This window comes from Dermacentor andersoni, chromosome 8 (genome assembly GCF_023375885.2).
Source record: "Dermacentor andersoni chromosome 8, qqDerAnde1_hic_scaffold, whole genome shotgun sequence".
In the NCBI taxonomy this organism is placed as follows: domain Eukaryota; kingdom Metazoa; phylum Arthropoda; class Arachnida; order Ixodida; family Ixodidae; genus Dermacentor; species Dermacentor andersoni.
In genome coordinates this window covers 157,611,784-157,631,725 of record NC_092821.1, presented here as the reverse complement: position 1 = coordinate 157,631,725, position 19,942 = coordinate 157,611,784, and the positions used below count along the sequence as shown (strand labels likewise).

General features: G+C 46.3%; 1 long non-coding RNA gene across 1 annotated transcript in view; it reads right to left on the bottom strand.

Moving 5' to 3' along the window:
• The window catches only part of LOC140219923 (uncharacterized), a 264,088-nt gene that overhangs the window by 6,397 nt on the left and 237,749 nt on the right, over positions 1 to 19,942 (bottom strand). The window lies entirely within an intron of this gene.

Here is a 19,942-nt window from a genome sequence, read left to right as displayed (position 1 = left end):
TTTTCATCTCTGCGCATGTACGCTATACGCATTGCAATGACCAATGTACTGTTTCATACTACACAAATGTGTGCTGTTATATTTTTCGTCTTTTCCTTCATTTATGTAGCGCTTTTTACTTACAGTTTTTTCATATTTGTACGTTTCCTTTAACATTGGTCTATCACGCAGTTAACAAACTTTTTATTTCTGTAGTTACTTATTCTCACTGTTGTGGACAAGTTATTGCTGCATTATTAGTACTATTACTATGTGTTTGTGGTATTTACGTTGCCATGCCAAAAGTGTTCTGTTTCTTATATTTTGTACTCAGGGGAGCTGGGAACTAGCCAAGCTGACTTGTCAGCTTTTTTTTTCCTGCACTCCCTCACTTCATGAGTGAAATAAAGATTATTATTATTACTATTATTATTATTATTATTATTAATTTTATTATTAATATTATTATTATTATTATTATTATAACTTGTGACGCTAAGTTCAGCCCTACCGCGTCCCGCGACTTTCTTCAATATATGCGGCCCGGGCTCTAGTACGGTCGCTACTGCTCCCACAGAAACATCTGTGATGGTATTTACAAGGTCCATCGCCGTAAGGCGCGAGAAAGCCATGATCCGCCACGACTAACTTAGCACGAGCGCCGCAGGTGCGAGACAGTCTGTCCGACACAGCAGTCGCCAAATCGTGCGCCAGTGCCCGCTGCTTCACCTATTTTACAGCGCCGGAAGCCAGCGTCCGAGCGTAAACAAACTCGACCTAACAAACGCCTACAACACGCGCTGGGAAACCTCCTCGGTAGTGCCTAGGCAGAGTCATTTCAAGGAGCAAAAGCCCCCAGACTTTCTCTCTCGCGCCCGCTCTTACTCGCGCCTGCGCACAATTCGGCTGGCGATCCTTCAAATGAACGTCTCGTGTAAGCATTATGCAAAAAACAGGTGAGGCGTGCAGACAGGACACAAGAGTAGAGAAGTGGACAACACGAACGCCGACTATCAACTGAAGGGAGCACTGAGGCGAAAAAAGAAGACACAAAACTCATCTGCGCAAGCACAGGAATGGTATCACCAAGTGTCAGTCGGGTACATGTGTCGGTCTACGTGAGAGATAGCTGTTCAGGCACTTAATCTCTTTCTTATGTAAGGTAATTGAAGGCTGACTCACGCACGCATTTCCACCGTATGCCATGCCTCTACCATAAGACGCGTATCTTCATTTTTATGCCTGTACAATATTGCGCATTCATCTAACTCTGGCGTGCAGTTACAATCTTGGCAATGTAGGGAAAGATTAGAAGGCGATCCACCGGTTAACGACCTTTTATGCTCCATTAGCCTTTGATTGATAAACCGCCCCGTTTGCCCTACGTAGAACTGGCCACAGCTAAGGGGAATTTTATAAACCACACCCATACGACAGTCAGTAAACCTGTTATTCTTATTGTGCTTCACTGGACAAATATCTGTTCTTTTTTTGCCTTTTACCTGCTCTTTTTTCCTCTGCACGGCAGCGCATATCTTACCTAGCTTGTTGGGAGCAGTGAAAGCAACATTAACGTCATATCTATACTTGCAACTTTTATTGCAAAAGCAATACTGCTCGCACTTTCGGCCCATCGGTGGTCGTGGCGCCTCCTTACACAGCGGCGCGTCACGTGACCGTGTGACGTCACGCCAGACCGAGAGACGGGGCCCCAGCTCACGGCATCGATGATGGAAGCGAAGCCTTGCGCGCCGCTGCTGCGGCGCTACCGAGAGAGGGCGCTCGCTGGTGTGACGTCACGCCAGACCGAGAGACGGGGCCCCAGCTCGCGGCATCGATGGTGGAGGCGAAGCCTTGCGCGCCGCTGCTGCGGCGCTACCGAGAGAGGGCGCTCGCTGGTGTGACGTCACGCTAGGAGGATAAATGGGGCTACAGCTCGGCTCCTCGCAGTGGTCGGCGCGCTGCCTTGCGCTATGTCGGATGATGTATAGCGATAAGTTTAACAAAGGGCAACCATGTCCACACCACGACCTACTCTATAAAGAGCGACCTGCGCATCCCGTGGTCGCCTACGGCAGCGCGCGGCCGAAGAAATGCCACGTGATCATTGAGTAGGGACCAAGCGTGCCGGTAGAGGCCGCCAGTGCTCACCCTCACATCAACGCCCGAAACGCTCCGGCCCTGCCTTCAGGAGTACGGCGATGACGGTAGAAATTCGCAGAGGAGCTGCAGTAAACTCGGCATTTCACATTATTGACAGGGTGCGGCTAGAAAAAAGCGCGTCGATACATGCGATACATGCCCCAGATATTTGGTATCTTCGCTGTGCAGTGCAATGAAATTTGAAACTACTTTGAAGGCAGCGGCCGCGCGGCTGCTAGGATTGAAATAGTGTAATCCCTTAGAGGTTTTTTTTTAAAGCCTCTGCGACACTGAATGAATGTACGGAATAGCCACTACTCTTTTTTTGGTATTACTGCTTTCTGTAATCACGTCCGTCCCCCTCGAAACCGACTTCTTTAGGCGCTCAGCCACAGTGGCCACTGCTACACTAGGATAACCTGCTTCTAATATGCGCCGGACCTGCGCATTAAAACTGGCGCTCATTTTGTGCATGTAGGATCTGGTGAGAGAAGACTTAAGGCACGACATGGCAATTCCGTTTTTTACTACTTTGGAATGCTTGGATTGAAAGTTTAGCAATGGCTTCGAAGATCTTGGGGCGTACTGCCAACAAACGTGATTTTGTTCGAAGACCAAGGAAATGTCAAGAAACTGAATTACGCGTCGCTGAGGAAATTTCTTGGTAAACTCCATAAAGTTTAAATTGCTCACTTACTGAGGTAGCAGCGGAATCGAATTCTTCCCTATTGCAGAAAATCAGGTAATCATCAACGTAACGAAATATCTTGATAACGCTATCACCTAAGGCTTTCTCTAAGCAGCTGTCAACCTTACTCAGGTAAATATTGCTAAGAATAGGGGCAACCTTTGAGCCAACACTAATGCCTCATTTCTGCAGAAAAACGCCATCTCTCCACCCAATCAGCGTCGACTTCAAGTACATTGAAAGAATTTCTAGAAAAGCTCCCGTGGAAACACCGCATCTGTCAATAAAAGCCGACTCTTGCACTTGTTCTTTAATGCACTCATTTACGGAATTTAGCAACCCGTCATGCGGCAAGGAATAATACAGGTCTTCGATATCCATACTAAAAGCTGTACAATCACCAGGACTTTCCTCTCTTAAATAATGAACTAGTGCCTGAGAATTACGCAAGCAAAAGGGGTCTGAAAAAACTAGTGAAGTTAAACAGTTCTGTAGGTAACTAGCTACACAGACCTGCCACGTCCCTTTCTCTGACACTATAGCGCGAAAAGGAATTTCTTGCTTATGGGTCTTCGCCGAGAAAAACAGTTCTAAGGTGAGGGATTTTGCTTTATTGACATTAGAGACTACCCTATCAAGATTATGTCTTGACAGGAGGTCAAAAACCGCACGTTGCTTAACTGCCGAAGGCTTAAGTTCTACTGGCTGTAAATTCTTTTCTATGGCTGAAATCGCCTTTTCTGAAAACATGTCATCTGGCATAATTACGAAAAAACCTCCCATGTCAGATATTACTGGTCTAAGTTTATGCTCCACAAGGTAATTAACTAACGGGCGGACAGGGTCAGACGTCTTAAAATGAGAATTTGATTGTTTAATGCAAGCGATGCAATCTGAAATATACAGCGCGAGCGTTCTTCTTCCGGGACGAACCTGGTTATGCAGCGCGGTATGCTTAAAACGTCAACGGGTTTTATGTTAGGCTTAAAACAGTGTAAGCACTCGTGTAAGCACCACCTCTGTATCGCTTTTTGCTGCAAAGCTTCAATTTTTGGAAGCGACCGCTTACTGATGTGATTGTCTGTTAGTACCTCTTGCCTTTCTTCTAGTTTTTTTTCCGTGTTTGTTTCCATTGATTGCCGGCGCGTACGTTCGTCGATACGCAATGTCATTTTCTCCCGACTGTATCGCTTCCTTCCCCTTCCCTTCTGCCTTTCCCATCCTACAAGGTATCCAAGGTCGATCCAAATAGGTCGCGAAGCTTCGGGCGAAAAGCGGTTCAGTACAGATTGTCACCGACATCAGCAAGGGGGGTAATGGGAGCAGCGATTGAAGCGCGACTATGTTTGGAGGGCACAAACATTGGGAAAGAAAAAAAAGCTTTTTTTCTTTTAATTCAAGCGAGACACAGTTAGATTCATGCAACAAAAATAATACTCCTGGTCAATTTTATATATTCGTGACGAGTTAAGAAAATACAAGTTTATTCTATTTTATTCATATTAATAAATGCATTTACTTTCAGTGCCCATCCTTAGAGGGGGCGTTGACGCCACTATCAGTCGCAATGCAAAGCACGTCTTGAAATGGGCAGAAAGGCGCACTCGTAAAGTTCACCTGTTGAAATACGCCCCCCTCACAGTTCGTGCTTTCTTGCTTGTCGAAGTTTGTTTGAATTTGGTGACGCGGGTAGCTTCATCGCTCCTTAATCTGTTCAGTCAAAAGTAGTGAGTTACGACCGCCAAATAATTGTGTAGTTTTCGTGCGACTGCGCCGGCCGACGGGCTTGGCGTCCGACTAAAGGATCAGCAGTCTACACCTAAAGCTTTCGTCGGCCTCCTAAGAAAGTATGTTCTGTGCAGGGGTGCGATTTCAACAAGCGTACGGCCGGCTTTTCCTGCATCGCTTTCCGCGCTGAAAGCTCGAAACGCCCATCAAGTCGAATGGCGGGGCATTTGAATATATAGCTCCAAAAGCAGGTCAACAAAACAAATTTCGCGCCGTCGAAAACAAGATGACGTCACTTCTGCTTTTAACGTACATGGCGTCGCTAGGGTGGCTAGAAGGGGAGGTGTGAATACCGGCGGCGCAAACGTGACCCCACAGCGCACCGATGCCGCGGGGCGGCGCTGTTGACCAAGGCGGGGTAGAGTTACTGTATATGCTACCACAGGTAGCATATGGTAGCATATGGTACCACAGGTAGCATATGGTACCACAGGTAGCATACCTGTGGTAGCATATACAGTAACTCTAAGGCGGGGTAAGCACGCAGCCGAAATGAGCGCCTCGCCAGCCTCGCGTCGGCTGCATCTCTACCACCGAAGTGAAAGTGAGCACGTTTCGGGTATAGCGCGCTTTCTGCGAGCGTCAAAGAATGAATCTTTACCATAAAAACAATGTTATGTCAGCCCACATCATTACACCTGTGAAATTTTACGGGCCCAGTTCGCACTGTATCGAGATTCAAACGCGTTTTGTCTATGCGCATTTCGTGAGCTGGCTTTGGGTGTTAGGGGCTAGTGGGGGGCTTCGAAATAATTTCGACCACTTCGCGTTCTTTAACGCGCACTGACATCATACGGCACACGGGCGCCTTGCATATCGCCTCCCTGAAAATGCGACCGTCGTCCTCGAGATCAGCAGTCAATCACCCTATGCGTACCGTAAGACCTGTAAACTGCAGACATTACCTGATAAAGTCTGTACGTATTTACAAACCACTTTTTGTCTGCTCTTGCAGACCTGTAGCATGTCATTTTGACACTCATATAAGCAATTTACTATGATTGCAGACAGTGAAGCAACAGATCTGGTCATGAAATCGTTTATTTACAAGTGAGGAAAAAAATTTACAACACACAAGGTTTCAGTGTTTTCCGTTTGTTCTCACTGCTCTGCTGATTGACACCTTTAAGCAAAAAGTGAATCCTTGTGAGGCAATAAAAACGTATAACTGAGGCTGTCAGGGTAGCAGAATGGTCTAAAGCAACCAATCTTTGACATTTAACCAATTGACTGCAAATTCTCGGCCACAGCTTTGGCATGCTAGCGTGTTACTGAATTAAAAATTATGGGGTTCTACGTTTCCAAAACCACTTTCTGATTATGAGGAACGCCGTAGTGGAGGGCTCCAGAAATTTTGACCACCTGGGGTTCTTTAACGTGCACCTAGATCTAAGTACACGGGTGTTCTCACATTTCGCCCCCATCGAAATGCGGCCGCCGTGGCCGGGATAGGATCCCACGACCTCGTGCTCAGCAGCCCAACACCATAGCCACTGAGCAACCACGGCATGTGTCACACTGAATAAACGAGTGAGTTTGTTTTCAAGGGCATTGTCCAGCTTATAGAACGATTCTGAGGGATATAAAAGGCCCTCAAGGTCCCACTCTTTGGATGCCTCTGATGGAAGCTCTCTGGGTACAGTGGCTCTGGGTACAGCCACTGTACTCTGGGGATATTGCCTTTATGGTGCTTCGCAGTCTTCACAATGTGTGGGCAAAACACGCCTTCTCGCCACATAACCTGCAATGTAATAAACTAGGTGCTCAACATAACTTTGGTCGTCCACAGCATCTCGCCCTTGAATGACGGAATGTCGGGAGGAACACTCCAAAACAGGTGACGAGACCAACTGACAGCGGAGGGCGCAGGCCAGCGCGGAAGTACCACCATAGAATAAAGAACAAACTTAGAGAAGGGAAACTGTAGCTTCCACCGTGGTTCGAAAAAAAGCAGCGGCAGCGCATGGAACTTACTTTGGGGGACGCCAGATGACGTTGCTCAATCCGGAAGCGGAAGTGCAATTTTTTTTTAGAGCAAAATTCAATATGGCCGTTTTTTGCCGGTCGCGTACGCTGGTACGCGCCGTGCTTGCCCTGCAGGCTATGCGGCATGCCTCAATGCCTTCGCTGCCGCGTAGCTGATGCGTTCTAATTGCCAAGAGCCTCTACTGACGCCCATACAAACAAGCCACAAGTGAGTGAACAGAACGCGCGACTTTATTGGCAGAAGACAAGCAGTGTACATTCTCGTGCATTAGTAGAAATAAAATTTGCATGTCGAGATACGCTGGAATCATTGACGCGAGCTCGTAAACGGCTCACCGTCGTCGTCGCACGTGGTGGTCAGGTTAACGAGCAACAACCAGCAGCGGAAACATATTGGACAGAGTGTGCCACTTGTTTGCAGCGACAGTCGCCGTAAAAAATGCCCAAATTGCATTGCGAAGCTATCGGGAGACGCAGGCATCTGCTGCCGCAGTCTACACAGCGACATGGGCTACCCCAGATTTTAGCCGTTCACTCCTTTCCAACCTGCACATTTCTTTTCTTTCGGGGGCCGCTAATGTGTGGCTCACACTTGGTGTCTCACATTGTCTCACTATGGACAAGTCGCTTTCGTGGGCATCGCCTCCATCAGCTACTTTTGCGGGCCTTTCCAACCATCTGGCTGTCAACTTCATACGCATCGGACTATGTAAGCACGTATGCTGGTCTCCGTTCATGCCTAATCGCGGCCGAGAAAGGCCAGAGGCACAATTTGCCCATGGCTGCAGCAGGAAAGGGTGAATGGGGAGCACGAATCACGGTGTGCGTAAATTGGGAGTCTATGTCGCTGTGCAGACTGCAGGATCAAATGCTTACTACGAGAGGCTGCTTCCCAGTGCAACCGACCAGGCCGCAATATTCGAAAAACATAACACTGCGACCGTAACCAAGTGACATAACAGCAAAATTAAACAGCAATCAGTCACCGCATGAGGTTCAGACAATACATCATACATTGGCGACGAACCATATGGCAACAGTGAGCATTCACATACACGGGTCTCTTAGGGTACATTGAGCTGCCTACCTACAGGCGTAGTGCCTGCCTTCGTTGCACATGGTGGTCTACTAACGAGCAACAAACAGCAGCAGAAACAGATTGGACAGAGTGTTCCACCTGTTTGCGGCGACAGTCGCCGTTAAAGATGAGCAACTTGCAGTGCAAAGCAATCGGGTGACGCAGCCTAAACAGCGACATGGACTACCCATCATTTTAGCATTGACTCCTTTCCAGCCTGCATGTTTCTTTTCTTTTGGAGGCCGCTAATGTGTGGCTCACACTTGGTGTCCCACATTGCCTCAATATGGACAAGTCGCTTTCGTGGGCATCACCTTCATCAGCCACTTTTGCGGGCCTTTCCACCCAACTTCATACACGTCCGACCATGTAAGCACTTATGCTGGTCTCCGTTCATGCCTAATCGCGGCCGAGAAAGGCCAGAGGCACAATTTGCCCATGGCTGCAGCAGGAAAGGGTGAACGGGGAGCACGAATCACGGTGTGCGTAAATTGGGAGTCTATGTCGCTGTGCAGACTGCAGGATCAAATGCTTACTACGAGAGGCTGCTTCCCAGTGCAACCGACCAGGCCGCAATATTCGAGAAACATAAAACTGCGACCGTAACCAAGTGACATAACAGCAAAATTAAACAGCAATCAGTCACCGCATGAGGTTCAGACAATACATTATACCTTGGCTACGAACCATCTTACAGGCATAATGCTTGCCTTTGTCACATGTGGTGGTCTGGTAACGAGCGACAACCTGTGGTACAAACAGATTGGACAGAGCCTCGCACCTGTTTGAACCAACAGTTGCCGTTGAAGATGAGCAACTTCCATTGCGAAGCAATCAGGTGACGCAGGCATCTGCTGCCGCAACCAACACAGCGACATGGACTACCCGGCATTTTAGCGTTAACTCCTTTCCAACCTGCACATTTATTTTCTTTCGGGGGCCGCTATGTGTGGCTCACACTTTGTGTCCCACTTTGTCGCAATGTGGACAAGTCGCTTTTGTGGGCATCACCTTCGGCAGCCATTCTTGCGGGCCTTTCCACCCATACGGCTATCAACTTCATACACTTCGAACCATGTAAGCACATATGCTGGTCTCCGTTTTGAGCAAATCATGGCCAAAGTAGACCACAAGCACAATTTGCCCATGGCTGCAGCAGGCCAGAACGAACGGGGCGCACCAGTTACGGTGTGTGTATACTGGGAGTCTATGTCGCTTTGCGGACTGCACGAGCAAATGCTTACCTCGAGGGACTGCTTACCAATGCAACTGACCAGGCCCCCACATCTGAGAAACGTGACACAGTTACCACATCCAAGTGTGGCAGCAAAACCAGATTCTGCAATAAATCACTTCACTGTAGCTTGCACAAAGACCCAGGCTATCAAGGAAGAGGAGCAATCATCGAGACTAGGAATATGGAAAATGAGAAAGCTTGCATTCAAGAGAGAAGCCACTCTGCTCTGCAAGCATTGAAGGCTAAAAACATCAAGAAAGGTAAAATGGTGCACAGCACATGTGCATAGGTTAATGCAAGGCGCATGCCGATGCTGCATCAGCTATTTCAGGAGAGGAATTGCGCATGACAACATACACTAGAAGGTACTGCTACAGATATGTTAGGCTGCTAGACAGTGACTGGTATTAAGTATCAGCGAAGAATCGGTTGACCTTTATATTTGGATGAGGATGAATGACCTCTAACAAAAATGGGCAATGAGAAAGCTTGCATTTATAGAAGAAAATTACACTTGGCACAAACGGAATTAACATGGCTAGGAAGCTAATTAAGGGCAAACTGATGGAACTCAATCTTTTGGCCAGCGTCGTCCATGCTTGGTCAGATGTTGCAGGTGCATCTGAAGATGAAGAATTTCTAGAAAGTCCTTCTTGAGTTACCTGGATGACTCAGCCAAATGTCCGTGCTGGTGGAATGGTGGCTGAAGCTCTTTTCAGTCTTGACACAGTGCTCTGCAGACTTGATATCTCATTCATATTCTTCTGCATGTGCTTCTTTGTTCTTGGTGTAAAAGCCTTGCAAATTCGGCTCCAGCCCCTTCCTGTTGGCGCAGATAGGAGCTCCTGTGATGACCAAGATGTGCTTGGCATAGACTCTGTTGGGGCAAAACGGTGACACATGAGATACAGCACAGATTAGCCAAATTTATGTGTGTTTTATATGTTCGAACCAATTATACTGAACCATAAATATGAACAAACATTCATATCTGCTGCAAACAGCAAGCCAATACAGCATATATCAAACATATTTATTTCTGAACCATGTGTTGTTTACCTTGTAGTAGTAGCCAATGTCCACACAATGACCTTGTTGTAGCAGGCAGCAGCTTCTGTTTAGTGCGTGGAGTGTGTTGCTTTATACTGGTGCCGTCCTCATTACTGCATGTCTGGAACAGAAATTTTGACTGAATCAGAAATTGAAAAAGCAAATTTTTGCAATATGAAATGCAAAAAGGTGTGACATATATGTTGTAATGATTTGCAACTACAGAACACATGCAAATGTACACTGTCTGTTCTAGGGTGCTTAAGCAGCATGTTAAATAAATATTGCTATTGTCCATAAAATTGATGTCTGCCTAACTACAATGCATGTCAACAGCGCAAGTACTATTAAGCTCACAAATGAGAACATTTGTGGGTTCATTTATACACTAGAAGTGGTCACACTGCTAGTTCCACAAGCAAATGCATGAAAGTCATGAAGCTATTAGAACTGATGCATTATTTTTCTGCACGAACGTGATGCACCGCTTCACTACTGCAAAAATAAATGCCCTACGGTAAACCAATCTGAACAGCAAGAACATTTGGAACCAACAAGTACGAAATATGGGTGAATTATCATGCTTGCAACTGTTTAATACATTAAATTCTGTACTTTCACTTCATTTTACCAAAGGATTGTTCGGTTTTGTGGACGAAAGACGTTGCCGGCCGACTCGAAAAGAAAGTTTAATATGTATATTGATAAGGCTACTCAGTCACCTACAACCACGGCTACAATAACATGAAAAATGAGACGCGCGTTCCGATATCGCTCTTTCTTTCCTGGTTGTGTGTGTAAACGAAACGACAGCCTCGCAAGTAAAGGTTTATTTAGGAAACAGCAACTGAGATCCTCACTGCCCATATGTAATGCAGGATCTAGTTCGTTAACTTGTGCCCGCCTGGAAGGTAATGAGACGGATATTATATAACGATTCAAGCAGCGGTGTTAAACGACTCACCGTTGTTGCCGTTGTCAGCCGCAGAAAAATCCAGCTCCCGTTTCGATGCAGACCTGTTCCGAATGGCTCACGACCGAAACCCAACTGCCGGGCTTACATGTACGCTTGCAAACACGTAACTTCACCCCAAGTTAAATAACGCGAGACATCGAAGCGCAAGAAACTAGTTTTAGAAACAAAGAAGCAACCAGTCTTGAGTGTACGAACGAATGAATCCGTGCCGCCGTGCACTCGGAAATACCGGTAAAAATTTTAAATCCAGGCCAGAGGTCACGTGAAAGATCGATGATGCTGAACGCTATTTGCGTTTATAATGGCGAAGAAACAATAAACTCACTAACAAAGAGTACAATATCTAATTAGCAATGATAATTTTGCCCTGTTCTTATGTAAAAGAAAATGCTTCGGTAATTGTAAGAGAAAGTTTGTAAGATAAAATGGATGGATGGATGTTATAAGCGTCCCCTTTGGAACGGGGCGGTGGCTTGCGCCACCAAGCTCTTGCTACTATGCTGCTTAATATCCTACCTAGGTTAACCAATGAAAAAACAAAAATAACCCACTATGAACTACCACGTCCAAATTTTCTGATACCCTATTGCGAACTGTGCTTTTGTACGTCTCCGTCTTTTGTCGTTTCCCTACTTTTCTTCCACCAATCCTCCAATCGCCTCTTACTGATGTCTATTGCGGACCTGTTTGCTTTACCACTGCTCCCGCTGAACCCAAGGGCTTCAAGGAGGCCAGTGCCTAAATCGACCGCTGGAAAGACGTCTTCACATTCTAATAAAATATGCTCCGTCGTTTCCCTAGCTTTACCGCAGCAAGCACATGCTTCTTCTTCCTTCTTATATCTCGCTTTATAGGTGCGTGTTCTAAGGCATCCCGATCTCGCTTCGAAAAGTAATGAGCTTCCCTTTGAGTTATCATAAATGGTTTCTTTCCTAATTTCGTTTTTTCCCCTTAAGTAGTTACTCATGGCAGGTTTCTTTTCCATTGCCGCCACCCATGAGATTAATTCAGCCTCTCTGACTTTCCGCTTGACCTTTGTTGCTGTGTTGCCCACCCCACAGGCCACATACTTGCTGGTAAGCTTCCTAGTTCTTTTCCTCCACTGTGAATCAATGTTTTGCCTGTACAGATACCTGAACACTCTCCCAGCCCATTACTTTCCTCCATATTCCTCAGCCGTTCTTCATACTCAATTTTACTGCGAGCTTCCCTCACTTCAAAACTAGTCCAGCCCATATCCCCTTGCACAGCTTCATTTGTAGTCTTCCCGTGCGCTTATTACGACGCCTCTACCGGGAAATGTTGGAACTAACGAACGCATCCCGAGGTGATGCTACTACGTCGGCTTTGTTAGCAGCGGCGCGCGGTCGATTTTTTCGCCCTCTGTGGCCATTTGTTGAACTTGAGAGTGTGCTACCCCGGGTACCACGCCGTAATACGGCAATACCACGCCGCGAGCAGCAGCGCCATGATCCCCCTGGTGGCATCAGTGCGCAAGGGGGTCACGCGCGCCCGAAGGAAAGCGCTGCCGGTATTCACACCTCCCCTTCTAGCCACCCTAGCGTCGCATTATTTCTTCTTCCGCCGGAAGTGTTCCCACCACATACAGATGGCGCTAAGCCCCATGAACCGCCGATCATAGAGTTAGTAGAACAACTCTAGAGGAAAAGCTGGGCCCGAAAAGTGGGAACCTCTAGGGCGCCGCCATAGAGTTTCCCATAGAGTTTCTCACCATAACACCTAGAGGGTAATCTGGCGCCACCGTCTATGGGAATGACGGTATATGTGCCTGCGAGGCTCGTGTTGGCTGGTGTTGTAAGAGGCTTCGTCTAAAACGTGGATATGGCTACGCAAATAACGCGTTCTCAAAGTAAAATCTTCATAAAATGTTTCCATTCACGCATATTACATCTTTACTCACCCACGATGGATGACGAAGCGAAGAAAAGCAAGAACAGACGACCAACTGTTTCAAAGCGAGCGCGAACCTTGTCGTCTGTCCTCCAACTTTAGCGGCCCGCTGATACTTTTTACGTAACATGTAGTCGTACACACAATAAAAAGTTCTCATAGTTAAACAAAACATGTTTTCGCGTAATAATAAAGCTAAAACAGCTTTTCACGTGCTGTTCTAGTAGAAAATGAATCATTGTGACAGACGGAACGGTACTTGCCAAGCGCGTCTTCAAGGTGTCCTGTCTCTACGAGAACGATGCCAATCCGAATCCACAACATACCGGCATTCCCATGCATACCACAGCGCAGCAGCGCCAGATTTCCCTCTAGGTAACGTGGTGAGAAACTCTATGAAGTTTCCTACAAAAATTACTAGAGGGAACTCTGGCGCTGCAGTCGTTGTCCTACCATGGGAATGATGGGAAGTACATGGATTTGTCTGATCTTCGTGCTTGTGGATTCAAACGTTTTTGTGGCTTTGTATATTACGTTATAGAAATCTTATTGTCGTATATTTCAGCGCAATCTATATTCTTTGAAGTGCAGAAGACGCCGGGAACGGGCACAATTGCTATTAATTGCAACGATTGAGCTTGTCCAGGTGGCCAAATCGAAACGCGCCAAGCGTCTCAAAGCACTGGCATGCCTGCGATAAATTCATAAGGGCGTTTCATTCGCTTGTCGATACTTGCGTTCGTGGCTTAATGGTTTCAATATCAGGATTCTGTGCTAGAGTCCCTGTGTTCGAATCCTCCCGTCGGGCAATTTTAATTATGTTTATTTAATTATTTATTGTGCAATATACTGTTGAAAATGACGAGTTTACAAAGTCACAAAGCCGGTTTGAAGCCAAAAGGACGAAGTTTAGGCAAATCCATGTACTTCCCATAATTCCCATGCTAGGACAACTACTCTCATGACAGCATAGAGTTTCTCACTACATTACCTAGAGGGAAATCTGGCGCTGCTGCGCTGTGGTATGCATGGGAATGCCGGTATGTTGTGGGTTCGGATTGGCATCGTTCTCGTAGAGACAGGACACCTTGAAGACGCGCTTGGCAAGTACCGTTCCGTCTGTCACAATGATTCATTTTCTACTAGAACAGCACGTGAAAAGCTGTTTTAGCTTTATTATTACGCGAAAACATGTTTTGTTTAACTATGAGGACTTGTTATTGTGTGTACGACCACATGTTACGTAAAAAGTATCAGCGGGCCGCTAAAGTTGGAGAACAGACGACAAAGTTCGCGCTCGCTTTGAAACAGTTAGTCGTCTGTTCTTGCTTTTCTTCGCTTGGTCATGCATCGTGGGTGAGTAAATTCGTAATATGCGTGAATGGAAACATTTTATGAAGTTTTTACTTTGAGAACGCGTTATTTGCGTAGCCATATCCACGTTTTAGACGAAGCCTCTTACAACACCAGCCAACACGAGCCTCGCAGACCCATATCCCGTCATTCCCATGACGGCACGGTGCCCCCTTATGAAACTCCCATAGACGGTGGCGCCAGATTACCCTCTAGGTGGTATGGTGAGAAACTCTATGGTGAGACACGGCCGGTCTCGAGGGGTGCGCGCGCTTCTCTTCTTACGGCCTTCGCAATGGGGTCTGTTTCCGCCTCCCACCGCACCGCGGTGGGGTCGCCACTGCCCCACTGCTCCGCCGCTGCGACCGCCGTTCACGCGGAAGGAGAACGCGCGCCCGCTCCAAGTCCGTCCCGCGTGATCTCAAGCGCTGCCGTTTTTGTTTTGCACGAAAGCGGATTTAGCATGAATTCATGACGCTGGACGGATTCAGAGAAACGAAAACAAATTTATTCACAGCTAAATTCAAGGTGTCCAATGCGGTGCGCTCAGATCCATCACTTCAATATGTTTTACGTTCAGAACATATCAGTTGGCTGAAACACTCTACATATCTATAGCATCGCGACTGACGCACATCTATTGCAGATTCAGTCGGTTTAGTACAACTCCCATAGACGGTGGCGCCAGATTACCCTCTAGGTGGTATAGTGAGAAACTCTATGCATTGCAGCTCCCGTAGACACTAGCGCCAGAGTTCCCTCTAGTAATTCTTGTACGAAACTCTATGGGCGCCGCCCGGTTGCTAATGGTCAATGTGGCCAGCGCAATTACTATTGAAAGAGCTGAGAACAAGTACATGTCACCTTATGCTTTGTCATCTAAAAACGCATACCTGATGGCTTTATGAAGGTGGTACGTTAATATTAAGTTTACAGAAAGCAATCGCTAAGTCCGTGACTTATGTAAATCACGATGTACGCATTCATGCAGTAAAGGATGACGCGAATTTCGGTTTCGAATCTGTTTTTTGGATGCGTAGTAGTTTCGTACAGTTTAGGTTTGACATGCGATCGCGCGACGACATCGGACGCTATGGCACATTCGTGCCTTTTGTGCCACCAAAGCCCCGAAGTACATGTAAGTAAACGAATGTATCTTCTTGTTCAGAACATCACGCGAGTAGACAGCTCCTGTGATGCATCACAATCGTTTGAGAAGCGTCACAGTATAGCATTTTTTTTTTACCTGCGGAGCGGTGTTTTTGCTTGTTTTTATTTCCCTTCAGTAGGAAATTGCTGGACAGGCGGACCAGCGCACCGGAATTCTACAAACGAAGCCACAAGCAACTCAAAGAATCTGTTTAATTGTTGCGCTTTGAACAATCATACTTCTACAAAGGCCACAGCAGAAAAACAGCCTGATGCCGAGTATTTCTGTGCCACGAAGTAATCAAGAGGCGAGTGTCTAATGCGGACGAAATCGAGTGCATCGAGAACGACAGAAAGCTGAGCTAGTTGGTAAGGACTCATTATGCGAAACAGAGGTGAGGCGTGCAGACAGGACACAAGAGTAGAGAAGTGGGCGGCGCTCGTGTTGTTTGCTTGTAAATACTCTACTCTTGCATCCTGTCTGCACCCCTCACCTCCGTTTTGCATAACGAGTGCATCAACCCACATATTAATAGCGTAGGCGTTTTATTAACTGTGCAATATTTTCAACACTTCCTTGCATGCCATTTCATGTGGAATATCTTTTCTGGTCCCAAATTTGTGCAGCGAATCGATTTGCATGATCGACTCCGGGCCTGTGGGACCGTTCACTTGCACTTGATGCTGAGTCTTTTACATGTATCCATAAACTGCAGATATGTTCATCAGATCCCTGCGAGCATTCTCAAAATTCAATTATTTTAGTCAACAGGCACATATGCAATACTGACATAATCTCAAATACTACTAAGCAGCTGGGACACATTTTTGTTGACCGTACTCTCAGGTAAAATAAGTAGATCATGTGGACAGCTCCAGCTCATTTTCTTTAAAACAGTGTGTACAAGGAGTATGCAAAAATATTTTTTTTTGCGCGCACCGATTATTTTGCTGTATAAGCAAGAGAACCCACCACGTTAGTGTAACGTATCTTGTACATCACACTAATGTGTGCTTTGATTTACCAAGTGAGATGAGTTACTTTGTGGCTCATTCAGTCATATCACACTGCAAGCTGCATTCATCAATCTTCAATTGGATTTTGCAAGTGTTTAATGAAACATGTTTCCCTTTTATGCAGATATGCAATGGCAAGCCCATCCGTGTGTTCCACAGGTAAAATTTAAGCTCTAAATTAAAGAAGACATTTCTAGTCAGAAACAAGCAAAAATGGTGAATTCAGAGTATCAGAAGCCCAAGGTACAGAAATTATGAGAAGTGTCGATTGATTTTAAGGAAAGAGTCGTATTTGAAAATGGGAGTCGTATTTGAAAATGCAAGACTCTTTAGTGGAGGTCAAGCAAGTCAATATAGGTAGAATACTCTGCAAAATTATGCGAGTGAGGGGATGTCAAACAATGGGTCAGGAAATGCGTTGTTTTTCTGCGAAACAAAAGCTGATTGCCATTACATAAGTCACTTTAGCATCATGAGACTGCTGCTTGATAAATTCAGAAATAAGCCAAAAAACAAGACACGCAAAAATACAAACAATTTAATGATGCTCTCTCCACACTGGGATAAATAAAAACAAACACATCACATCTAATGTGGACATATCAGACGCCTTCTGAAACACTAACGGAAAAATTCAGTTTCGAGCTATGGCACTTGCCACATAGATGTGGGGGGCCTTGCACAAATAGTGATAGTTACCACTGCATTTAGAAATTGAAAGCATTCATGCAGACCAGGATGATTCTTTATATTTTTGGCTACCACTTCAAATGCCTCCACCAAGTGTTACAATGCTGCACGCAGCCATACTAAGGATCTCGCAGCAACACCTGCAGGTAAAAAGCAGAAGCAGTCAAAGTGATGGTGTGTACTGGACACTATGCTTGAAAACTTTTAGGCAAAAAGAGTGCAAGAAGCAGACATAACAACTGCATTTATTTCCATAATTCCTCATTTGAATGGCCTTTTCTTTTTGCTTAGACAATGCCTACGCCTAGCCACAGCAACTCCCTCATACAGACTCCGCAAGCCAGGAAGCTATGGAGGCAAATGCAGGTGAGAGGCAAGAAGCAATAGCACTGGTATCGACATTCATCTAATGTCTTTCTTTTTCTTTCGGTAAGGCAGCCAGCACACCTCGAACAGCCACCTTGTCTGCGGGTGTGTCACCCTAGTCGCCAAGGAAACATTTGAGGGAAAGCGACAGGCAATGTGAACAGCCACTTCTCCATGTAAACGATACTCTTTCTCACGGATGACTCCTACGCCTCGCCTCGCCAGCACACTTGTGCACAAAGATGCCGCGGAGGCACGTGCAGGTCACAGGCAAGAAGCAGTGGTACTGGTGTCGACATTCACCCAATTTCTTTTTCTTACACGGAGGCAGCCAGCACACCTTGAACAGCCACCTTGACTGCGGGTGTTTCAGTAGATTCCTGTTGTACATATGCTCATAATAAACTTCAGTAAACTTGAACTTGATAATAAACTTGAAGGCAAATGGGACATTGATGCATTGTTTTTTTTAACATTTATTGTACACATACAATATATGTTATACTTTGCAGTGCTACAGAGCGTATTTTGAAGCTTCCCCCTATATTTCGCACCTTTAATTACGTATGTGTTGTGTGGCCCTCAATGCAGTTCATGTTGTAGCAGCTGCTTTGTCTGTGTATCGCACATTGGCTTAAGCTCGTGATATCCACATACGTCTCTCCCATATACAAAATAAAGTTCTATGTAGTCCTCAGTGTTACAACAAAAAATGAAAGTAAACAATCCGATCGTGGTATTGTGTTTATTACAGTGATTCCTATGACAGTTACTGACAATTTGACAACTTGAACTGGTCAATCCGTCCCATAGCTTCCTCTATTTTTCAAAAATAAAGGAAGCTATGATCCGTCATGGCAAGTAATTGTATGTATACATAAAAAAAGGGGGTATGTGTGTGTGTTTGTAGTGGGGGGTATAGGATCAGGGCGGTACGAAAAAATGTACCAACACCGTCCTCTAGACCCATTCCGTTAAGGTACCGTAACAAAGCGTATTATGCATAAAGTTCGTACAACCAACTCTGATATTACTACACACGCCAGGCGACGCGAGCTACATTTGCCATTACGCATTCGCGACTGCACCGGATGCCCTCCATATTATTCTCGTTAATCGTGCGAGGCAAAAGAAAGATCATGGGCGCAGGTGCCTTTAAGGTATCTCGACCTTGTGAGGCACTGCTGCGCGTGCCAGGGGAGCTGCCCGTGCGAACACTCCCTGGCACACACCTGCCCCGGCGGCCCTAACCTACGTACCGTTCTGCTTCGAGCTTTGATCCCCCCACTGTCCCTTGGGTGCCCTGGAGTTCCTGCGCCGCCTGCTTTATTATAATCTCAGGTGCTCTCCTGAGACTTCCGTTTGTCGGTTACATGTGCCCTAGAGTTGGATCAGTACTTATAATAATTAAAAAAACCGGATCTATCGTCGCGACGATAGATCGCGGAAGCGTCTTTTGCAACATACCGCGCCCGTGCGAAGAGAATTACGGAACGCCAACGAGGAATCTGACCACAGCTTCGAGCTCGTAACCTCGTCGAGTGACACTCCTGCAACAGGCGTGACTGCTGAAAACCGCATACCGCCAGAAACTTCAACAGGATCATCCCTCGTTTGCATAACTGCCACCTGTACGGCCAACATGGACCACACCCACACCGTTCCGCAACATAGAATAAAGAACCAACTTATAATGCCCAAACACACGCCTGCACGCACACATCACGACACTACAAGCGAGATGCCATACTGCTACGCTGCTACTGTTGCCGGATTAAAACTGACTAGTGTCACCAAGTCTAGCAAGCGTCTTAGGAGCTGGCAACCTCGGCGCGTAGCAACATGGCGGCGCTCATGCGGTTCCCGATTTCAATGCATGGGCCCTATGGGAGGTAGCTTGTCCTCTAGAGTCAGTATAGTAACTCTATGCCGCCGATGGACCGCCATGTTTTGAACCTATGGGCTCCTATGGAAGCTTCGCTACCAGGTATATTTACCTTGAGGTATCCGTCTTCCGTCAATAAAATTTAGTTGACAGCGCTTGTGTCTCGTCCTTGTTACTCTGTGGATGCATGTATTAGCGCTGTTACAATTTTGAAATCTAATATGCAGGAACTCACGCAGAGAGAAGTTTTAATGAAATTGTGGGACAGAGTTACATTTGTCGTTAAACTGCACAGGAAGAAGAAGAAGAAGTGCTAGCGCAGCGGACGCACTTCGCGACGGCTCTGCCTTAATGAATGTTTTCCGCTGAATTATCGAGTCAAATACCTGAAAACCGACCACCATCGGATAGAGCAAATCGACCCGAACCCAGGGACACCGAGACCCGGGGTGAGCGACCATTTTCGAAGATTTTTCGAAGTGAGAAGCCCAGCTAAGCTTAACGCCGACTAGGCCTATAGCGGAAGCCTACCGGCCCCCGGTAGGGCGGAAAACGGTGTCGCAGTGTAAGCCAGAGGTTCGGAAGCACTTCCGAAATGGAGGTAGACGAGGCAGAAGTGGGGGAAACCCTGAATACCAAGTCGACAG